The sequence below is a fragment of the Oncorhynchus kisutch genome, linkage group LG17, assembly GCF_002021735.2.
Source record: "Oncorhynchus kisutch isolate 150728-3 linkage group LG17, Okis_V2, whole genome shotgun sequence".
In the NCBI taxonomy this organism is placed as follows: Eukaryota; Metazoa; Chordata; class Actinopteri; order Salmoniformes; family Salmonidae; genus Oncorhynchus; species Oncorhynchus kisutch.
In genome coordinates, this window is record NC_034190.2 from 31,668,508 (window position 1) to 31,688,242 (window position 19,735).

Consider the following 19,735-nt stretch of genomic DNA (forward strand, 5'->3'; position numbering starts at 1 on the left):
TTTTTGTATTGGCAAACTAGGTTGCCTTTTCTTTCTTCTCATTTTGGCATGAAAATGCTATCACACCTGTTCAAACAAAACAAACGACCCCTTTCAAATTATCAAGGTTTTACAGATACCCACCTTAGATGGTCCATGGAAGTCAGTATGGGAATGAAGTACACATTTACTTTTAGTCTTGTTGACTGACTAAAAGTACATGTGGACAGTTCTTCCAATATCTTCAATATTTGCCTCGGAATTGGATAAGGACGTGCGCAGTTACTTCCAGGATGTGTCCGTTTTCACTTGTAGCCTGTGAGAAAGACCCGATCAGGTGATGGAGAGCCACGTGAGTGAGAGGTGCAAACACCACGCAGGTAGAAGGTAATTATTATTATTATATTAAGCCCAAAGGCACAACAGCCACTGGCCACAAAGGCATGGATTTTTTAGGGGGCATTACGGCCACACAAAGGGGATCCTGTCGGGAAATTCGAGGCATTACCAAGTGCTTGTCAAATTGTGAATGAGAGACTGATGAAGTGTGTACAGCCTGTCCAAAAAATAAGAGCTCATGCCTTTCGTGCAACTTTTTTCAAATCATCATTAGAATCGCGTCATGCAGCCTTAGAATGTATTGAAAATCAAAACATATATCCCAACATTTGTATCATGACTAAAGTTACATAAATAACACTAAATTAAGCATATAGGAATACCTATTTCGTTGTGAACCGCTCAACACAGAATAGCCGCATGTGCGCACTCCCTCAAATCATTGGGAGAAAATATCCTTTCTATTTTATTCAATTGTATTCTTCATACTACAAAATAATCCCATGAAATTCTAAGCAAATCTTATCTGCTAAATGGAACTAGTGTAGCCCACAGCCATATGGCATAGCCAGATCAGTACCTAACATAAGCACACCTCAGAGTATGTTATTCTGTTCTTCTGAAATAGACTACATTTTCTTCACATCATGTTTCTTTAGACCTGTCTAAAATAAATAATGGATTCATTGTGATAGTTTAGGCTATATTACATTCATTAATTAGACTTTTTAAAATGCAGATGTTCCAAAGGTCTGCATCAGTGGCTTGTAGGATATGTGTGGAAGCCAGAAGATGATAAATGTTTTATGTTAACTAACGGTCAATTACCGTGAGACCGGAAGTTATTTGCTCGACAGTCACTGGCTGATGAAATTTTGTGACCACCACAGCCCTAAACACACCCTGAATCTAACATGACCTCCAATGGAACCAGGTGTGAAAGCCAACTTAGATGGGCAGTTTGACCAGACATAGCTGAAGAGGAATCTACCTGAGGGGGTCAGTGTTTAGGCCTAACACTCAGACAGGACGATGCACCTGGACACCGGCGCAACTACGCAACTGACGGAGCATGTTGTTTGGCTGAAGGACCACTGAAGCGCTGCTCCGGGGGGGATGCCTCGCTAAATGGCACAGCACACACACACACACACACACACAGAGGAGCGATGGGTCTAACCCTACCTGATTTATAACGGCTGATACAGTAGAGAATGACATGGATAGAAAGATTGCTGGTCCGATTAGCCTGGCAAACGCTCCTGACATTTTTGTGGGCTCTAATAAAGGGGACCATCATTGCCGCTGGAGATCTGAGGCCTACGTGGCATGTGCCAAAACACGGGAGGCAGTTATTGCTTCTGTGTGCCGTATGCAAGGCCCGCCATCGCTCGTCATCAACGTGCTGGACGTAGTGTGTAAACAACATGGGCCTGCTGCTGCATTTCTTTCACCACCTAGAATCTAACTCTGCCTGAGATGCTTCCTCGACACAAGAGAAATGGATTTGACGGAATGGAAATGTTCCACTGAGCTAAACATTTTAACGATGTCGGAGAGCTTAGTCAACCTGCTAATATTCCCTGGCAAGAAGCAAATATAAAATGACTTACTAACACAAAGTCAGTCCTTGTTCACCTTCACCCCTAGAAGAGATGTATTATGTACATCGAGCCGGGTACAGTTTGTGGTTGTAAATTATTTAGGCAGGGCACTTTGCAGTATGTAAAGATAATGCATATTAAATCATACAAATCCCTGTATATAAGATTGATAGTAGCTTTGACCCAGCCTTCCCCTTCGAAGAGCGAATGTGAGATTATTCAAGATAAGATAAGTAGACATTGAGATTGTGAGGTTTTATATCCTAGTTGATGTATTGATTGGTTACAGAATACTTAGGGCACTTTGCATTTCACTTATGTGAAACAAAAGCATCTTACCAACACAAATCCATGTATATAGGGTAGTGATTAAGATTGGCAGGTTTAATACTGCTATATAAAATCCAGTTTTTCAGACCCTTTTCAATGTGTTGTTAATAGTCTGTTTGACATGTGGCTTTCATTAACCAGAAATGACCCTACAGATCTGGAAACTCTCACCCATCCCAACCCTCATTAATCCTCTCCACGGGGCAGCCACAAATCAACACTGACAGATGACACTCAGAGGACATCCACATCATCCACATCTACCCAAAGAGGACAGGAGAGGGAACGGGAGAGGGGCGAGATGGAAAGCGAGACCATATGAGAGACGGAGAAAAAGGGCACAAGGGGGAAAGGAAAAAGAAAGAGAGAGAGACAGGCAAAGAGAGAGAAGAGAGAGGGATGGAAGAGAAAGAGGAGATAGACAACCGCGTATAAGTAATGAGAGTGATTATAAAGAAAGAGAGGACAAGGAAGGAGAGATAAATAGAGACCGAATGTGTGTGAGAAATGGAGCAGCTCGTCCTCCAGTAATGAAGTGGTCTCCCAGCTCCTCAGTCTTAAGTCCCTCACCCCGTCTAATTTACGCAAGCCCGCCTCACGACCACATCCAGCAGAATAATTTAATCAGGCAGGATTTGTTAAGAATAATGACTCTTTCTTGGATGCTTTACATTTGGCGTTAACGCATATGTTGTTTCAGGGTAGGGAATTGCTTATGGCAGTTGAGGTATTTTTGTCCACATACAGTTGAAGTCAGAAGTTTACATACACCTTAGCCAAACACATTTCAACTCAGTTTTTCACAATTCCTGACATTTAATCCTAGTAAAAATTCCCTGTCTTAGGTCAGTTTGGATCACCACTTTTATTTTAAGAATGTGAAATGTCAGAATTATAGTAGAGAGAATGATTTATTTCAGCTTTTATTTCTTTCATCACATTCCCAGGGGGTCAGAAGTTTACATACACTCAATTAGTATTCGGTAGCATTGCCTTTAAATTATTAAACTTGGGTCAAACGTTTCGGGTAGCCTTCCACAAGCTTTCCACAATAAGTTGGGTGAATTTTGGCCCTTTCCTCCTGACAGAGCTAGTGTAACTGAGTCAGGTTTGTAGGCCTCCTTGCTCGCACACGCTTTTTCAGTTCTGCCCACACATTTTCTATAGGATTGAGGTCAGGGCTTTGTGATGGCCACTCCAATAGCTTGACTTTGTTGTCCTTAAGCCATTTTGCCACAACTTTGGAAGTATGCTTGGGGTCATTGTCCATTTGGAAGACCCATTTGTGACCAAGCTTTAACTTCCTGATTGATGTCTTGAGATGTTGCTTCAATATATCAACATCTTTTTCCTTTCTCATGAAGCCATCTATTTTGTGAAGTGCACCATTACCTCCTGCAGCAAAGCACACCCACAACATGATTCTGCCACCCCTGTGCTTCACGGTTGGGATGGTGTTCTTCGGCTTGCAAGCCTCCCCCTTTTTCCTCCAAACATAACGATGGTTAGTATGGCCAAGCAGTTCTATTTTTGTTTCATCAGACCAGAGGACATTTTTCCAAAAAGTATGATCTTTGTCCCCATGTGCAGTTGTAAACTGTAGTTTGGCTTTTTTATGGTGGTTTTGGAGAAGTGGCTTCTTCCTTGCTGAGTGGCCTTTCAGTTTATGTCGACATAGGACTCGTTTGACTGTGGATATAGATACTTTGTACCAGTTTTCTCCAGCATTTTCACAAGGTCCTTTGCTCTTCTTCTGGGATTGATTTGCACTTTTCGCACCAAAGTACGTTCATCTCTAGGAGACAGAACGCATCTCCTTCCTGAGCAGTATGACAGCAGCGTGATCCCATGGTGTTATGCTTGCGTACTATTGTTTGTACAGATGAACGTGGTACCTTCAGGCATTTGGAAATTGCTCCCAAGAATGAACCAGGCTTGCGGAGGTCTTGGCTGATTTCTTTAGATTTTCCCATGATGTCAAGTAAAGAGGCACTGAGTTTGAAGGTAGGCCTTGAAATACATCAACAGGTGCACCTCCAATTGACTCAAATGATGTCAATTAGCCTAACAGATGCATCTAAAGCAATTATGGAATTTTCTGGAATTTTCCAAGCTGTTTAAAGGCACAGTCAACTCAGTGTATGTATACTTCTGATCCGCTGGAATTGTGATACAGTGAATTATAAGTGAAATAATCTGTCTTGAAACAATTGTAGGAAAAATTGTGCCATGCACAAGGTAGATGTCCTAACCGACTTGTCAAACTATAGATTGTTATCAAGAAATTTGTGGAGTAGTTGAATAACAAGTTTTAATGACTCCAACCTAAGTGTATGTAAACTTCCGACTTCAACTGTACAGTCGTGGCCAAAAGTTTTGAGAATGACAGAAATATTAATTTCCACAAAGTTTGCTGCTTCAGTGTCTTTAGATATTTTTGTCAGATGTTACTATGGAATACTGAAGTATAAAGACAAGCCTTTCTGTGATAAGGTGCGTCTCGGTCGGTGAGAGGTGTAGGAGCCAGGCGCAGGAGAGCCGGGAATTTTGAGAAGCGTGTTTAATCATATAGTCCACCAATACAAAAATGGCACAAAGGAAAATCCAAAAACTACGCTCTCGAAGAATCAGAAACTCGTGCAAACGCACGGAGGAACAACCACAGTTCCGACACTTACATACACGTGCGTAATAGTGAAAACAATTCAGAAACCCGTGCAAAACGCAAGGAGGAACAAACTCAGTTCCGACACTTACATACACGTGCGTAATAGTGAAAACAATAAACATCAAAGATAATCGAGCGCAAATACATACAAGCTTAATCCCGCACGAACTAAGGCAGGCAACAGGTGCCCTATATATACACAGAAGTAAACGCAAATGAAACCAGGTGTGAAAAGGAATACAGACAAAACAACCAGAAAAGGAAAAAGGGATGGTGGTGGCTAGTAAACCGGTGACGCCGAGCGCCTTCGGTAGAAGTCGTGACACTTTCATAAGTGTCAAAGGCTTTCATTGACAATTACATGAAGTTAATGCAAAGAGTAAATATTTGTAGTGTTAACCCTTCTTTTTCAAAACCTCTGCAATCCTCCCTGGCATGTTGTCAATTAACTTCTGGGCCACATCCTGACTGATGGCAGCCCATTCTTGCATAATCAATGCTTGGAGTTTGTCAGAATTTGTGGGTTTTTGTTTGTCCACCCGCCTCTTGAGGATTGACCACAAGATCTCAACGGGATTAAGGTCTGAGGAGTTTCCTGGCCATGGACCCAAAATATCAATGTTTTGTTCCCCGAGCCACTTAGTTATCACTTTTGCCTTATGGCAAGGTGCTCCATCATGATGGAAAAGGCATTGTTCGTCACCAAACTGTTCCTGGATGGTTGGGAGAAGTTGCTCTTGGAGGATGCGTTGGTACCATTCTTTGTTCATGGCTGTGTTCTTAGGCAAAATTGTGAGTGAGCCCACTCCCTTGGCTGAGAAGCAACCCCACACATGAATGGTCTCAGGATGGTTTACTGTTGGCATGACACAGGACTGATGGTAGAGCTCACCTTGTCTTCTCCGGGCAAGCTATTTTCCGGATGCCCCAAACAATCAGAAAGGGGATTCATCAGGGAAAATGACTTTACCCCTGTCCTCAGTAGTCCAATCCCTGTACCTTTTGCAGAATATCAGTCTGTCCCTGATGTTTTTCCTGGAGAGAAGTGGCTTCTTTGCTGCCCTTCTTGACATCAGGCCATCCTCCAAAAGTCTTCACCTCACTGTGTGTACAGATGCACTCACACCTGCCTGCTGCCATTCCTGAGCAAGCTCTATACTGGTGGTGCCCCGATCCCGCAGCTGAATCAACTTTAGGAGATGGTCCTGGCACTTGCTGGACTTCCTTGGGTGCCCTGAAGCCTTCTTCACAACAATTGAACCGCTCTCCTTGAAGGTCTTGATGATCCGATAAATGGTTGATTTAGGTGCAATCTTACTGGCAGCAATATCTTTTTTTGTGCAAAGCAATGAAGACGGCACGTGTTTCCTTGCAGGTAACCATTGTTGACAGAGAAAGAACAATGATTCCAAGCACCACCCTCCTTTTGAAGCTTCCAGTCTGTTATTCGATCAGCATGACAGAGTGATCGCCTGGTCCTCGTCAACACTCACACTTAACGAGAGACTCACTGACATGATGTCAGCTGGTCCTTTTGTGGCAAGGCTGAAATGCAGTGGAAATGTTTTTTGGGATTCAGTTCATTTACATGGCAAAGAGGGACTTTGCAATTAATTGCAATTCATCTGATCACTCTTCATAACATTCTGGAGTATATGCAAATATGCATACAAACTGAGGCAGCAGACTTTGTGAAATTAATATTTGTGTCATTCTCAAAACTTTTGGCCACGACTGTACATCTGGTTGTTTTGCCAGGTATAGTATGGATTCTTTCAGGGTCAAGAAAGGTTGATTTATGCCACAGATTATCCATTATATTGACCAGATACTCAAATGGCCGCTCTAACACTGAATAGGTGTATTAAAAAATGGAAGGCAGTAGGGAGGAGGCAAGATCAGTTTGGACCCTTCTAGCCAATGAGAGGGCAGAAATGCGTGTGAACAACAGGCACAACGTCAAAATTGTCTGTATTGTAATAATTCATGAAAATAAAAATGTTAAATAGGGTTAGGCATACGGTTAGCAGTGTGGTTGGGGTTAGGTTTCAAATCTCATTTTAATAAGAGAAACTGTAGAATTAGGTAGGGTTTGCTTTTTGGTAACTCGTGATGACCAGGCAAAACACTGATAAAAAGTGTTTTTTCTCAAAGTTGCCGGGATGTCACATGTCATACTTACAGTGCATTCGGGAAAGCATTCAGATCCCTTACCTTTTTCCATATTTTGTTGTATTACAGTCTTATTCTAAAATTGATTAAATTAATTGTTTTCTGCATCCATCTACCCACAATACCCAATAATGACAAACCAAAAACAAGTTAAAACTTTTTGCAGATTTATAATAAAAAAAAACAGAAATACCTTATTTAGTATTCAGACCCTTTGCTATTAGATGCAAAATTGAGCTCAGGTGCTTCCTATTTCCATTGATCATCCTTGAGATGTTTCTACAACTTGATTAGAATCCACCTGTGAAATATTCTATTAATTGGGCATGATTTGGAAAGGCACACACCTATCTATATAAGGCCCCGCAGTTGACAGTGCATGTCAGAGCAAAAACCAAGCCATGAGGTCGAAGGAATTGTCTGTAGAGCTCCGAGACAGGATTGTGTTGAGACACAGATCTGGGGAAGTGTACCAAAAACATTTCTGCAGCATTGAAGGTCCCCAAGAACACAGTGGCCTCCATCATTCTTAAATGGAGAAGTTTGGAACCACCAAGACTCCTCCTAGAGCTGCCCACCTGGCCAAACTGAGCAATTGGGGGAGAAGGGCCTTGGTCAGGGAGGGGACCAAGAAACCGATGGTCACTCTGACAGAGCTCCAGAGTACCTCTGTGGAGATGGGAGAACCTCTGTGGAGATGGGAGAACCATCCAGTAGGACAACCATCTCTGCAGCACTCCACCAATCAGGCCTTTATGGTAGAGTTGCCAGATGGCAGCCACTCCTCAGTAAAAGGCACATGGCAGCCCGCTTGGAGTTTGCCAAAAGAGAGAGAGATCCTTGATGAAAACCTGTTCCAGAATGCTCAAGACCTCAGACTCTGGTGAAGGTTCACCTTCCAACAGGACAATGACCATAAGCACACAGCCAAGACAACGCAGGAGTGGCTTCGGGACAAGTCTCTGAATGTCCTCGAGTGGCCTAACCAGAGCCCGGATTTGAACCCGGTTGAACATCTCCGAAAAGACCTGAAAATGGATGTGCAACGACGCTCCCCATCCAACCTCACAGAGCTTGAGAGAATTTGCAGAGAAGAATGGGACAAACTCCCCAAATACAGGTGTGCCAAGCTTTTGGTGTCATACCCAAGAAGACTGTAGGCTGTAATCGCTTGCAAAGGTGCTTCAACAAAGTACTGATTGATTGATTGATTGATTGATACTGAGTAAAGGGTCTGAATGCTTATGTAAATGTGATATTAGTTTTTTATTTGTAATACAACAACAAAAATGTCTAACAAACATGTTTTTGCTTTGTTATTATGGCGTATTGTGTGTAGATTGATGAAGGGGGAAAAACAATTCAATCAATTTTAGTATAAGGCTGTAACTTAACAAAATGTGGAAAAAGTCAAGGGGTCTGAACACTTTCCCAAATGCACTGTATAATCAGTACACTGGTCACAACCTAATCATTATGAAACTTCTATTCGATCAAATAAGCCACATTAAGCAAATAAGCAATTACATTTTTTGTTAACCAAATTGAGCAGTCTCATTGACCTCCATACAAACACTCCTCGCTTGAAGAGAGGAAAAAAAGAAAAGACGCCACCTGCTCGAGAAGAAAGATTTTGGGCCCAGTTATTCTTATTCTGTTTATTCTAACAGAAGTGTTGTGTGCAGATCTAGAATCAAACAGTTTACTAGTTTTCTTTAAAATATTTGGGCATTTGATTGATCATGCCAGGAATGCCAAATTGATGGGGTTTGTACTTTTGGGACTATTCCATTTAGCCAGACAAGTGCAATCAAGTGCAGCCAAAGTATTTGAAAGACAACAAATACTATACCATCTGAAGCCAGGTCTGGTTGTATATAGAACAACGTTTCTGAAAACGTGCAACTTGTGTGGTGAAGAGAGCTATTTTCAATGGTTCGAGTCGTCTTTAGACTCATAGCTTCTTCTTCTCGGCAGGTGCCGGCTGATCAACTGTGAGCCAGTGTAAATGGAGGGCAGAGCGTAATGCCTTTAGCTAACAGAGTGTGACAAATGTGTCTCAACAGCATGAAATTAATGAATGATTCCGCTTTTCAATGTGTTAGGAGCACATTTTTGTATCTGCCTTCACAGATAATTGTCAAAAATGGTGCAACATAACAATGGGTGACCATTCAGACCATTTTTAATACAGGAAATAAATGCTATCTGCAAGTTTGTCCTAGTCTAACTTTCTTTAAAAATATATTCCATCTAGAGTTACCAAAAAGTACTTTGTTTAGGATGTGTTATGCCTTAGTAGTTGTTTAAGTATTTCATTAATAGGCGTATTGTCTTTCCCCAGCCATTTTTGATGTGGCTGGCTGGCTTTCAAATCATCTGGTGTTTCCCATATTGAGATTTTCTGTAACAGAATGCGTTATGATACGTACGGTCATTGATGGAGAAATTTCCATACCAGGACGTGACTGGTCAGGATGCTATCGATGGTGCAACGGTTGAATTTGGAGAGGACCCGGGGCGGCATGCCAAATTTCTTCAGCCGCCTGAGGAAGTAGAGATGCTGTTGCGCCCTCTTAACGAGACTTGTCATGACAAGTCCTGGGTGAAGTGGACGCCAAAGAACTCTCTCTACTCCTTTGTCTTGCTGATGTTGAGGGAGAGGTTGTTGCCAATGACATCACAATGCCAGTTCACTTACAGTGAGGGAAAAAAGTATTTGATCAATCGGGCATGTATATGTGCTTTCTTGAACACGGGGACCTTGCGGGCGCTGCAGGATTTCAGTCCTTCACGGCGTAGTGTGTTACCAATTGTTTTCTTGGTGACTATGGTCCCAACTGCCTTGAAATCATTGACAAGATCATCCCGTGTAGTTCTGGGCGGATTCCTCACCGTTCTCATGATCATTGCAACTCCACGAGGTGAGATCTTGCATGGAGCCCCAGGCCGAGGGAGATTGACAGTTCTTCTGTGTTTTTTCTATTTGCGAATAATCGCACCAACTGTTATCACCTTCTCACCAAGCTGCTTGGCGATGGTATTGTAGCCCATTCCAGCCTTGTGTAGGTCTACAATGTTGTCCCTGACATCTTTGGAGAGCTCTTTGGTCTTGGCCATGGTGGAGAGTTTGGAATCTGATTGATTGATTGCTTCTGTGGACAGGTGTCTTTTTTATACAAACTGAGATTAGGGGCACTCCCTTTAAGAGTGTGCTCCTAATCTTAGCTGGTTACCTGTATAAAATACACCTGGGAGCCAGATATCTTTCTGATTGAGAGGGAGTCAAATACTTATTTCCCTCATTAAAATGCAAATCACTTAATAACATTTTTGACATGTGTTTTTTTCTGGATTTTTGTTGTTGTTATTCTGTCTCTCACTGTTCAAATAAACCTACCATTAAAATTATAGACTGATAATTTATTTGTCAGTGGGCAAACGTACAAAATCCAAAAGCCAGGGATCAAATACTTTTTCCCTCACTGTACCTCCTCGCTATAGTCCGACTCGTCGTTGTTTGTTATCAGTCCTACAACCGTGGTGTCGTCAGCAAATTTTATGATGGAGTTGGAGTCATGCAAAGCCATGCAGTTGTGGGTGAACAGGGAGTACAGCAGAGGACTGAGGACACACCCCTGGGCGGCCCCTGTGTTAAGATGCAGTGTGGAGGAGGTGTTGTTGCCAATCCTCACAGCATGTGGTTTGCCCGGTCAGGAAGTCCAGGATCCAGGACTTTGAACTTGATGTCGAGCTTGGAGGGAACAATAGTGTTGAATGCTGACCTGTAGTCAATGAACAGCATTCTCGCATACAGTGCCTTCAGAAAGTATTTACACCCCTGGACTTCTTACACATTTGGTTGTGTTGCAGCATGAATTTAAAATGTTTAAATGTAGATTTTATGTCACTCGTCTACACACAATACCCCGTAATGTCAAAGTGGAATTATGTTTTTAGACATTTTTACTAATAAATTAGAAATGAAAAGCTGAAATGGCTTGAGGTTTTCCAATGCCTCGCAAAGAAGGGCCCCTATTGGTAGATGGGTAAAAAAAAACACATTAAATATCCCTTTGAGCATGGTAAAGTTATTAATTACACTTTGGATGGTGTATCAATACACCCAGTCACTACAAAGATACAAGGAAACTTCTTAACTCAGTGCCAGAGAGGACTGAAAGCGCTCAGGGATTTCAATGGTGACTTCAAAACAGTTACAGAGTTTAATGGCTGTGATAGGAGAAAACTGAGGATGGATCAACAACATTTTAGTTACTCCACAATACTAACCTAATTGACAGAGTGAAAAGAAGGAAGCCTGTACAGAATGAACAAATTCCAAAACATACATATTGTTTGTATTAATGCACTAAACTAAAACTGCAAAAAAATACTAAATACAAAGTGTTATGTGGGGGCAAATCCAATACAAAACATCACTGTATGACTCTCCATATTTTGGTGGTGGCTGCATCATGTTATGGGTATGCTTGTCATTGGCAAGGACTAAGGAGTTCTTTATTATAAAAAGAAATGGAATAGAGCTAAGCACAGGTAAAATCAGAGAGCAAAACCTGGTTTAGTCTGGTTTCCAACAGACACTGGGAGACATTTGCCTTTCAGCAGGTCAATAACCTAAAACACAAGGCCAAATATACACTGTAGTTGCTTACCAAGATGAATAATGAACTTGACAGAGCTTGAAGAATAAAAAAAGGAAGAAGAATTTGCAAACATTGTACAGTCCAGGTGTGCAAAGCTCTTAGAGACTTACCCAGAAATACTCACAGAGGTAATATCTGCCAAAGGTGATTCCAACATTTATTGACTCAGGAGGTTGAATACTTATCTAATGAAGATATATTAGTATTTTTCAATAATTCTTCATTTTTCTTCCACTTTGACATTAGAGTTTTTGTAAATTGTTAACAAAGAAATTACAATGAAATCCATTTGAATTTTGTAACGTCTGCGTCCAACTCACACTCCCAAACACTTAGATCCCTGGAACGCAGCCCACTTTCCAGCTCACACTCCAGATCCCAATCACCGGAATTCTAATCACCTGCTCACACACCTGCATATCATCATCTCACACTATTTAGTTCAGTTCCTTGCACCCAATCACTGTGAGGTATTGTTTGTTTTGAGACACTTCTTTCGGAGCTCTGTTTTTTCCCGTTCTTCACTCCTCCCGTGTATATGACCTTCTGCCTGCCCCTGGACCCAGCTACCTGCCTCCTATGGTCCCTTCCAATAAACACCTGCTGCGCTCTGTGCTTGAAACCAGCTCTCTGTCTCCTATCGTGTTCATTACAGAATCTCACCAAAAACGACAGATGGATTCAGCAGAGCTGCAGCTACGTCTAACCCGACAGGAGGAACGGATCGATGAACTCTGTGACCTCCTTCGCCAGTCCATTCCTGCTTCACCGTTATTAGGTGCCACAGCCTCCTCTCGTTCATCCTCCCCTATATCCATGCCTAATAAATATGACGGCTCCCCAGGGAAATGTCAATGATTTCTCATGCAGTGTAACCTGTACATAGACTATCACCCTGCTGACTTCACCTCTGACAAAGACAGGGTGGACTTCGTCATCACCCTACTCCCAGGCAAAGCTCTGGATTGGGTCGCAGCCCTTAGGGCTGCTCAAAGTTCTGAATCACCCCCTCTTCAAGGAGGTTTCAGGTCATCACACTGGGGACCTGTTATGTGAGCTGCGACTGGGCCATCGCTCCACCACTGAGTATACCCTTGAGTTCCGCACCATGACTTCCGGCAGTGGATGGAGTGAACCAGTTCTCCTTACAGTGTACCGGAGTGGTCTTAATCGGGAGTTACAGGCCGAGATTTAACAGACCTAAACCAATACATCCAGATGTCCATATCCATTGGCAACCTACTGGTGGACCGCAGACCTATACAGTCGCCCATTGCCTGCGAGTCTTCCACGCCCTTCTCTTGTCCACCACGGTCCAATAGTCCCAAACCCATGCAACTCTGCCGTGCCCCTCTCACGCCTGCCGAGAGACAACGGAGGGTACGTGAAAACCTGTGCCTCTATTGTGGAGAGAGTAACCACCTACTCACTAGATGTCCGATTCGTCCCCGACGAAGGGGTGAACACAGTCCCTCCACTTCCGCCCGGATAAGCACCTGTACGTTTTTGAATATTACCAAAAGGCAGTTTGGTATCCCGGCTCCTCTTTCTGCTAGTTGTAGTGGACCGGTTCTCCAAGATGTGCCGACTCATCCTCCTTCCGCATCTAACTAATGCCATGGAAATGGCCGAGTGCATGTTCCAAGTGAAATGGCCGAGTGCATGACCCCCCCCCCCCCCCCCTCTCCATCAGCCTATCCCTATCCATCCCCAAACCAACGGGCAGACGGAACATCTGAATCTGGAAAAAGGGAAATACCTTCGTCAACACTGCACCCACCAACCACACGAGTGGAGTAGCTATCTAGCCTGGACCGAATACGCACAGAACTCCCTGGTGCATTCCTCCTCACTCCATCTCACTCCTTTTCAGTGTGTCCTCGGGTACCAACCCCACGTGTTCCCATGGGAGACCAAGCCCGGAACTGTGCCTGCCGTCGAGTGGTTTTGATGGAGTGAGCAGGTTTGGGAGACCACACATCGGCACCTCCATCAAGCGTCACTCTCCCAGAAACGGTTCGCTGACCGCCGTCGCCGACCTACTGCACTCTTCCACCCTGGGCAACGTGTGTGGCTCTCTACCCGGGACATCTGGCGTCGTGACCCCTGAAAAAAGTTCAGTGCCCGGTTCATTGTTCCCTTCAAAATAAGACACCTCATCAATCCTGTCACCTACCGTCGCCTACCTCCTCAAGCCTGTGAGGTACAGCCCTCTCCAACCTGCCATTTGACATCGGCGGTGCACCGGCTTATTCCATCCAAGCCCTCCTTGACACCAAGCGCCTGGGTGGTTGCATCTACTACCTGGTGGATTGGGAGGGGTACAGACCCGATGAACGGTCCTGGGTCCTCCTCAGGTCATCCTCGACCCAGCCATGATCCTGGCTTTCCACCGGAACCGTCCTGACTGCCCAGCTCCATGCCCCCTGGGGGAGGCCTCCTGCTCAGCTTTGTAACACAACAAAATGTGAAAAAGTCAAATCTAATTTTATTGGTCACATACACATGGTTAGCAGATGTTAATGTGAGTGTAGCGAAATGCTTGTGCTTCTAGTTCCAGCGGTGCATTAATATCTAACAAATGATCTAACAATTCCCAACAACTACCTAATACACACAAATCTAAACAGTAATCTAACAATTCCCCAACAACTACCTAATAAACACAAATCTAAAGGGGTGAATGAGAATATGTAAATATTTCAATATATGGATGAGTGAGGCAAGGTGCATAGGCAAGGTGCAGTAGATGGTATAAAATAGGGTATATACATATGAGTAATGTAAGATATGTAAAAAATTATTAAAGTGGCATTGTTTAAATTGACTGGCACAGACCGGTCCGTCTGCCCCTAGTGAACCATTTATTAAAGTGTACAGTGATTGGGTCTCAATGTGGGCAGCTGCCGCTCTGTGCTAGTGATTACTGTTTAGCAGTCTGATGGCCTTGAGATAGAAGATGTTTCTCAATCTCTCGGTCCCAGCTTTCATGCACCTGTACTGACCTCACCTTCTGGATGATAGCTGTGTGAACAGGCAGTGGCTCGAGTGGTTGCTGTCCTTGATCGTGTTTTTGGCCTTCCTGTGACATCGGGTGCTGTAGGTGTCATGGAGGGCAGGTAGTTTGTCCCCAGTGATGTGTTGTGCAGACCGCACCACCCTCTGGAGAGCCTTGCGGTTGAGGGCGGTGCAGTTGCCATTCCAGGCTGTGATACAGCCCGACAGGATGCTCTCAATTGTGCATCTGTAAAAGTTTGTCAGGGTTTTGGTTGACAAGCCAAATTTCTTCAGCCTCCTGTGTGGGTGGACCATTTCAGTTTGTCTGTGATGTGTACGCACAGGACCTTAAAATTGTCCACCTTCTCCACTGCTGACCCTTCAATGTGGATAGCGGGGTGCTCCCTCTGCTGTTTCCCGAAGTCCACGATCATCTCCTTTGTTTTGTTGACGTTGAATGAGAGGTTGTTTTCCTGACACCACACTCCGAGTGCCCTCACCTCCTCCCTGTAGGCTGTCTCGTAGTTGTTGGTGGTCAAGCCCACTACTGTTGTGTCGTCTGCAAACCTGGTGATTGAGTTGGAGGTGTGCATTGCCACGCAGTTGTGGGTGAACAGGGAGTACAGGAGAGGGCTGAGCACACACCCTTGTGGGGCCTCAGTGTTGAGGGTCAGTGAAGTGGAGATGTTGTTTCCTACCTTCACCACACGGGGGCGGCCCGTCAGAAACTCCAGGACCCAGTTGCACAGGGAGGGTTTGAGACCCAGGGTCTCAAGCTTGATGATGAGCTTGGAGGGTACTATGGTGTTTAATGCTGAGCTGTAGTCAATCAACAGCATTCTTACATAGGTATTCCTTTTTGTCCAGATGAGATAGGGCAGTGTGCAGTGCGATGGCGATTACGTCATCTGTGGACCTGTTGGGGTGATATGCAAACTGAAGTGGGTCTAGGGTGGCCGGTAAGATGGCGGTGATATGACTAGCCTCTCAAAGCACTTCATGATGACAGAAGCGAGTGCTACAGGATAGTAGTAATTTAGATCCGTTTTCTTTGCCTTCTTGGGTATAGGAACAATGGTAGCCATCTTGAAGCATATAGGGACAACAGACTGGGATAGGGAGCGATTATATATGTCCGTAAACACACCAGCCAGCTGGTCTGCCCATGCTCTGAGGATGCGGCTCGGGATGCCGTCTGGGCCAGCAGCCTTGCGAGGGTTAACATGTTTAAATGTTTTACTCACATCAGCCACTGAGAAGGAGAAGAGGGGAGGGGGTGCCGTCTTTGTTAGCGAGCCGCGACGGTGGTACTGTATTATCCTCAAAGCGGGCAAAGAAGGTGTTTAGTTTGTCTGGAGGTGTGACGTCAGTATCCGTGACGTGGCTGTTTTTGTATTTTTTGTACTGTGATTCCTGTAGCCCCTGCCATTGAACTGCGACTCCACCTTGTCCCTGTACCGGCATTTCACTTGTTTGATTGCCTTGCGGAGGGAATAACTACACTGTTTATATTCAGCCATATCACCAGACCTCTTTCCATGGTTAAATGCAATGGATCACGCTTTCAGTTTTTTGGAATGCCGCCATCCATCCATGGTTTCTGGTTAGGGTAGGTTTTAATAGTCACAGTGGGTATGACATCTCCAATGCACTTACTGTATTTATATACGCACTCACCAAGTCAGCATTGTCGTTCTCTGAGGCTGACTGGAACATAGTCCGTGTGATCAGAACCATCTTGGAGCATGGCTTCCGATTGGTCAGACCAGTGTTGAATGGTTCTCGTCACAGGTACATCTTGTTTGAGCTTTTTCCTATAAGCCGTCTTGGTGTTCATTTGATGGGGGATGTACACAGCTGGGACTATAACTGACGAGAATTCTCTTGGTAGGTATAATTGCCTGCATTTGATTGTAAGGAATTCTAGGTTTGGTGAGCAGAAGGACTTGAGTTCCTGTCTGTTATTATTATCACACCATGAGTTGTTAATCATAAAGCATACACCTCTGCCCTTCCTCTTCCCAGAGAGGTGTTTATCTCTGTCGGCGCAATGCATGGAGAAGCCCGGTGGCTGGTCCGATTCCGACAACATATCCCGAGAGAGCCATGTTTCTGTGAAACAGAGAATGTTACAATCTCTGATGTCTCTCTGGAAGGCAAATCCTGCTCGAATTTAGTCTACCTTGTTGTCAAGAGACTGGACATTGGCGAGTAGTATACTCAGGAGCGGTGAGCGATATGCCCATTTACGAAGCCTGACCAGAAGACCGGTCCGTCTGCCCCTTCTGTGTCGCCGGTGTTTTCGGTCAGCTGCTGGGATTAGATCCATTGTCCTGGGTGGTGGACCGAAGAGAGGATCTGCTTTGGGAATGTCGTATTCCTGGTTGTAATGTTGGTAAGTTGATGTTGGTCTTATATCCAATAGTTCTTTGCGGCTGTATATAATAAGACTTAAGATTTCCTGGGTTAACAATGTAAGAAATAATACATAAAAAAACTAAATAATGCATAATAATGTAGTTTCCTAAGAACGCGATGCGAGGCAAACATCTCTGTCGGCGCCATTTCAAGGGGTGTGAATACTTTCTGAAGGCAGTGTATCTCCAATGGGCTATATATGCTATTGGTTGACTTTTAGAATTGGTTGTACGACAACGAAAATGTTGTTAAAAGTACCAATGCATTGACCTAGAACATGCATGGAGATCTATCTACCGGGTGTGCAGGTTTCTGGTCTAGCCCAGCCCTGCCGTTCTGCTTATTATTTGTATTAGACACTATTGATTTAACTATTCAATGATTTTTCGTTTTGGAGTAAGATGGATGTCTAAACCCACTAACCATTTTTTGTATGAAATTAAATAAAATATTGATATTGATTATCCTACCAAAACTATGATCTTGGTTGGGCTAGGTTAACAGTACTTTAGTTCTCAGGGCGGGTGACATCACAACACAATATGGTTTTGTCTCACTTTGTCTTTCTTGATGACTTTCGTCCTATCTCCTCACCTGTATTATATCGCAACTGTATTGGAGGAGAACGTACAAGGTCACTACCCTCTGACCTTCTCCAGGAGGCGAATCGAGGAAGGATGAATGAAGAAATAGCCTAGCACTCACCTGTCAACTAGCTCACGTGCTACAGAAACCCTTCGGCTACACTCCCTGACCTCCTTTTCTGCGTCATCTTCAGCAGCCAGCAGAGCAGACTGTGTGAACTGAGTCAATCTAGCACCCACAGAATACATTTTGTGAGTATTTAATTCTGCTAAATTGACTCAGATCACATTGTCGGCGGCTGAGTTATACTGTTGGTGGGATAGGAGGTGGGGAAAGCAGTGTGACTGTAGCAGAGGTGAGCTGCAGGTGAGTTCTAGTAGCCACTATGATGTGATGTCATCCCCCCTGAGACTTGAAGTAGTGTCTTATCCTGTCTATCATGAATGTATTTATATTTTAATACCATAAGCATCTCAGCTGTGGGAGGATCTCCTCTGGCAATTTTCTTTCTTCTGCTATACTCGCTGTCCTCCTTCTCCAGTGGTTGCCATGCTACCACAAGATCATGCAAACTCACATTCAAAGTCCAATGTGACATCAGCAAAGAGACATACTCTGACTATGGTATCAGATAGACAGTCAAGCTCATGGATCGAAAAAATGGAAAGGATGCCCATAAACAGAGAAAGAGAACATTCTATTAACTACTGTAAGGGGTGCGTATCTGGTGGCAGGGAAGTCAGACGCAGGAGAGCAGAACTTAATAATAGCCGGAGCAGTTTAATAGTAAAACCAACGGCATAAAAAATACAAAGTATGAGCACAATATCCCGACGTGCACCAGTCAAACAAAATGTGCACAAGCACTTACAATAAACAATACCACACAAAGACATGGGGGAGGGGGGGGGGGACAGAGGGTTAAATACCCAACACATAATGAGGGAAATGAGAACCAGGTGTGTGGGAAAATGAAACAAAACAAATGAAAAATGGATCGCGATGGCTAGAAGACCGGCGACGTCGACTGCCGAACACCGCCTGAACAAGGAGAGGCATCGACTTCGGGAGAAGTCGTGACAACTACCTATTTTACAACCAAGATATTTGATATGGCTTTGAGATATGGAGCGGTGCATGAGAAATACGCACCGGCCATTACGAGGGCATAGGCCTAATAGGTTTCATGGGTAGTAGTCTACAACTGCAAAGTGGCACAGCTAGCAACTGCGATGCAGTGCCTGAGACCACCGTGCCACTCGGACGGTCAGACTTCCTGATCTACCTGGATTATGTTGGAGATGCTTCCATTAAAGAACACCCTCTGTGTTCTGTTAGACCAGTAACTCTTTATCCACAATATAGCAGGGCAATGTCATGACAGTCCTTTTTTCTGGAACTTTGTAGAATTTTGATAAATGGATGCACTTGAGCTCAATTTCAAGTCTCATAGCAAAGGGTCTGAATATGGTATTTCTGTTAATTATTTGTTATCAATTTGCTAACATTTCCAAGAACCTGTTTTGTCATTAAGGTGTATTGTGTGTAGATTGATGAGATGTTTTTTTAAATCCATTTCAGAATAAGGCTGAAAAGTAACAAAATGTGGAAGAATGAAAGGTATCTGAATACTTTCTGAACTCACTGTATAGTATGTTTCGCAAATTCCTAACATATAATAGAAATTGTCATTCGTAACATACAGGAAATGAGCGATGGACACCCACAAATGAATGCCTACGATACGAAACATAACGTATACTACATGTAGTGTTTTGGATTTACGTACAGAATAGGAAATGCTCTGAGAACAGGTTGCAGTGCAGTGGTTGTTAGTCTTTCACCTATGTCCTTTTTCCTTAGTGTTGCACCTGCATTGCCCATTAACAGTACTAGCCAATTCCCCTTATTGTTTTCTGTCCACCCTCTGTAGGGGCACACAAACAGTAGCACATTGGTAAATTACACTGTGGCAC

The 19,735-nt window shown here is 43.8% G+C and overlaps 1 protein-coding gene across 2 annotated transcripts in view; it reads left to right on the plus strand.

The window, feature by feature from the left end:
* The window catches only part of LOC109907461 (atrial natriuretic peptide receptor 1-like), a 117,500-nt gene that overhangs the window by 12,472 nt on the left and 85,293 nt on the right, over window positions 1–19,735 (plus strand). The window lies entirely within an intron of this gene.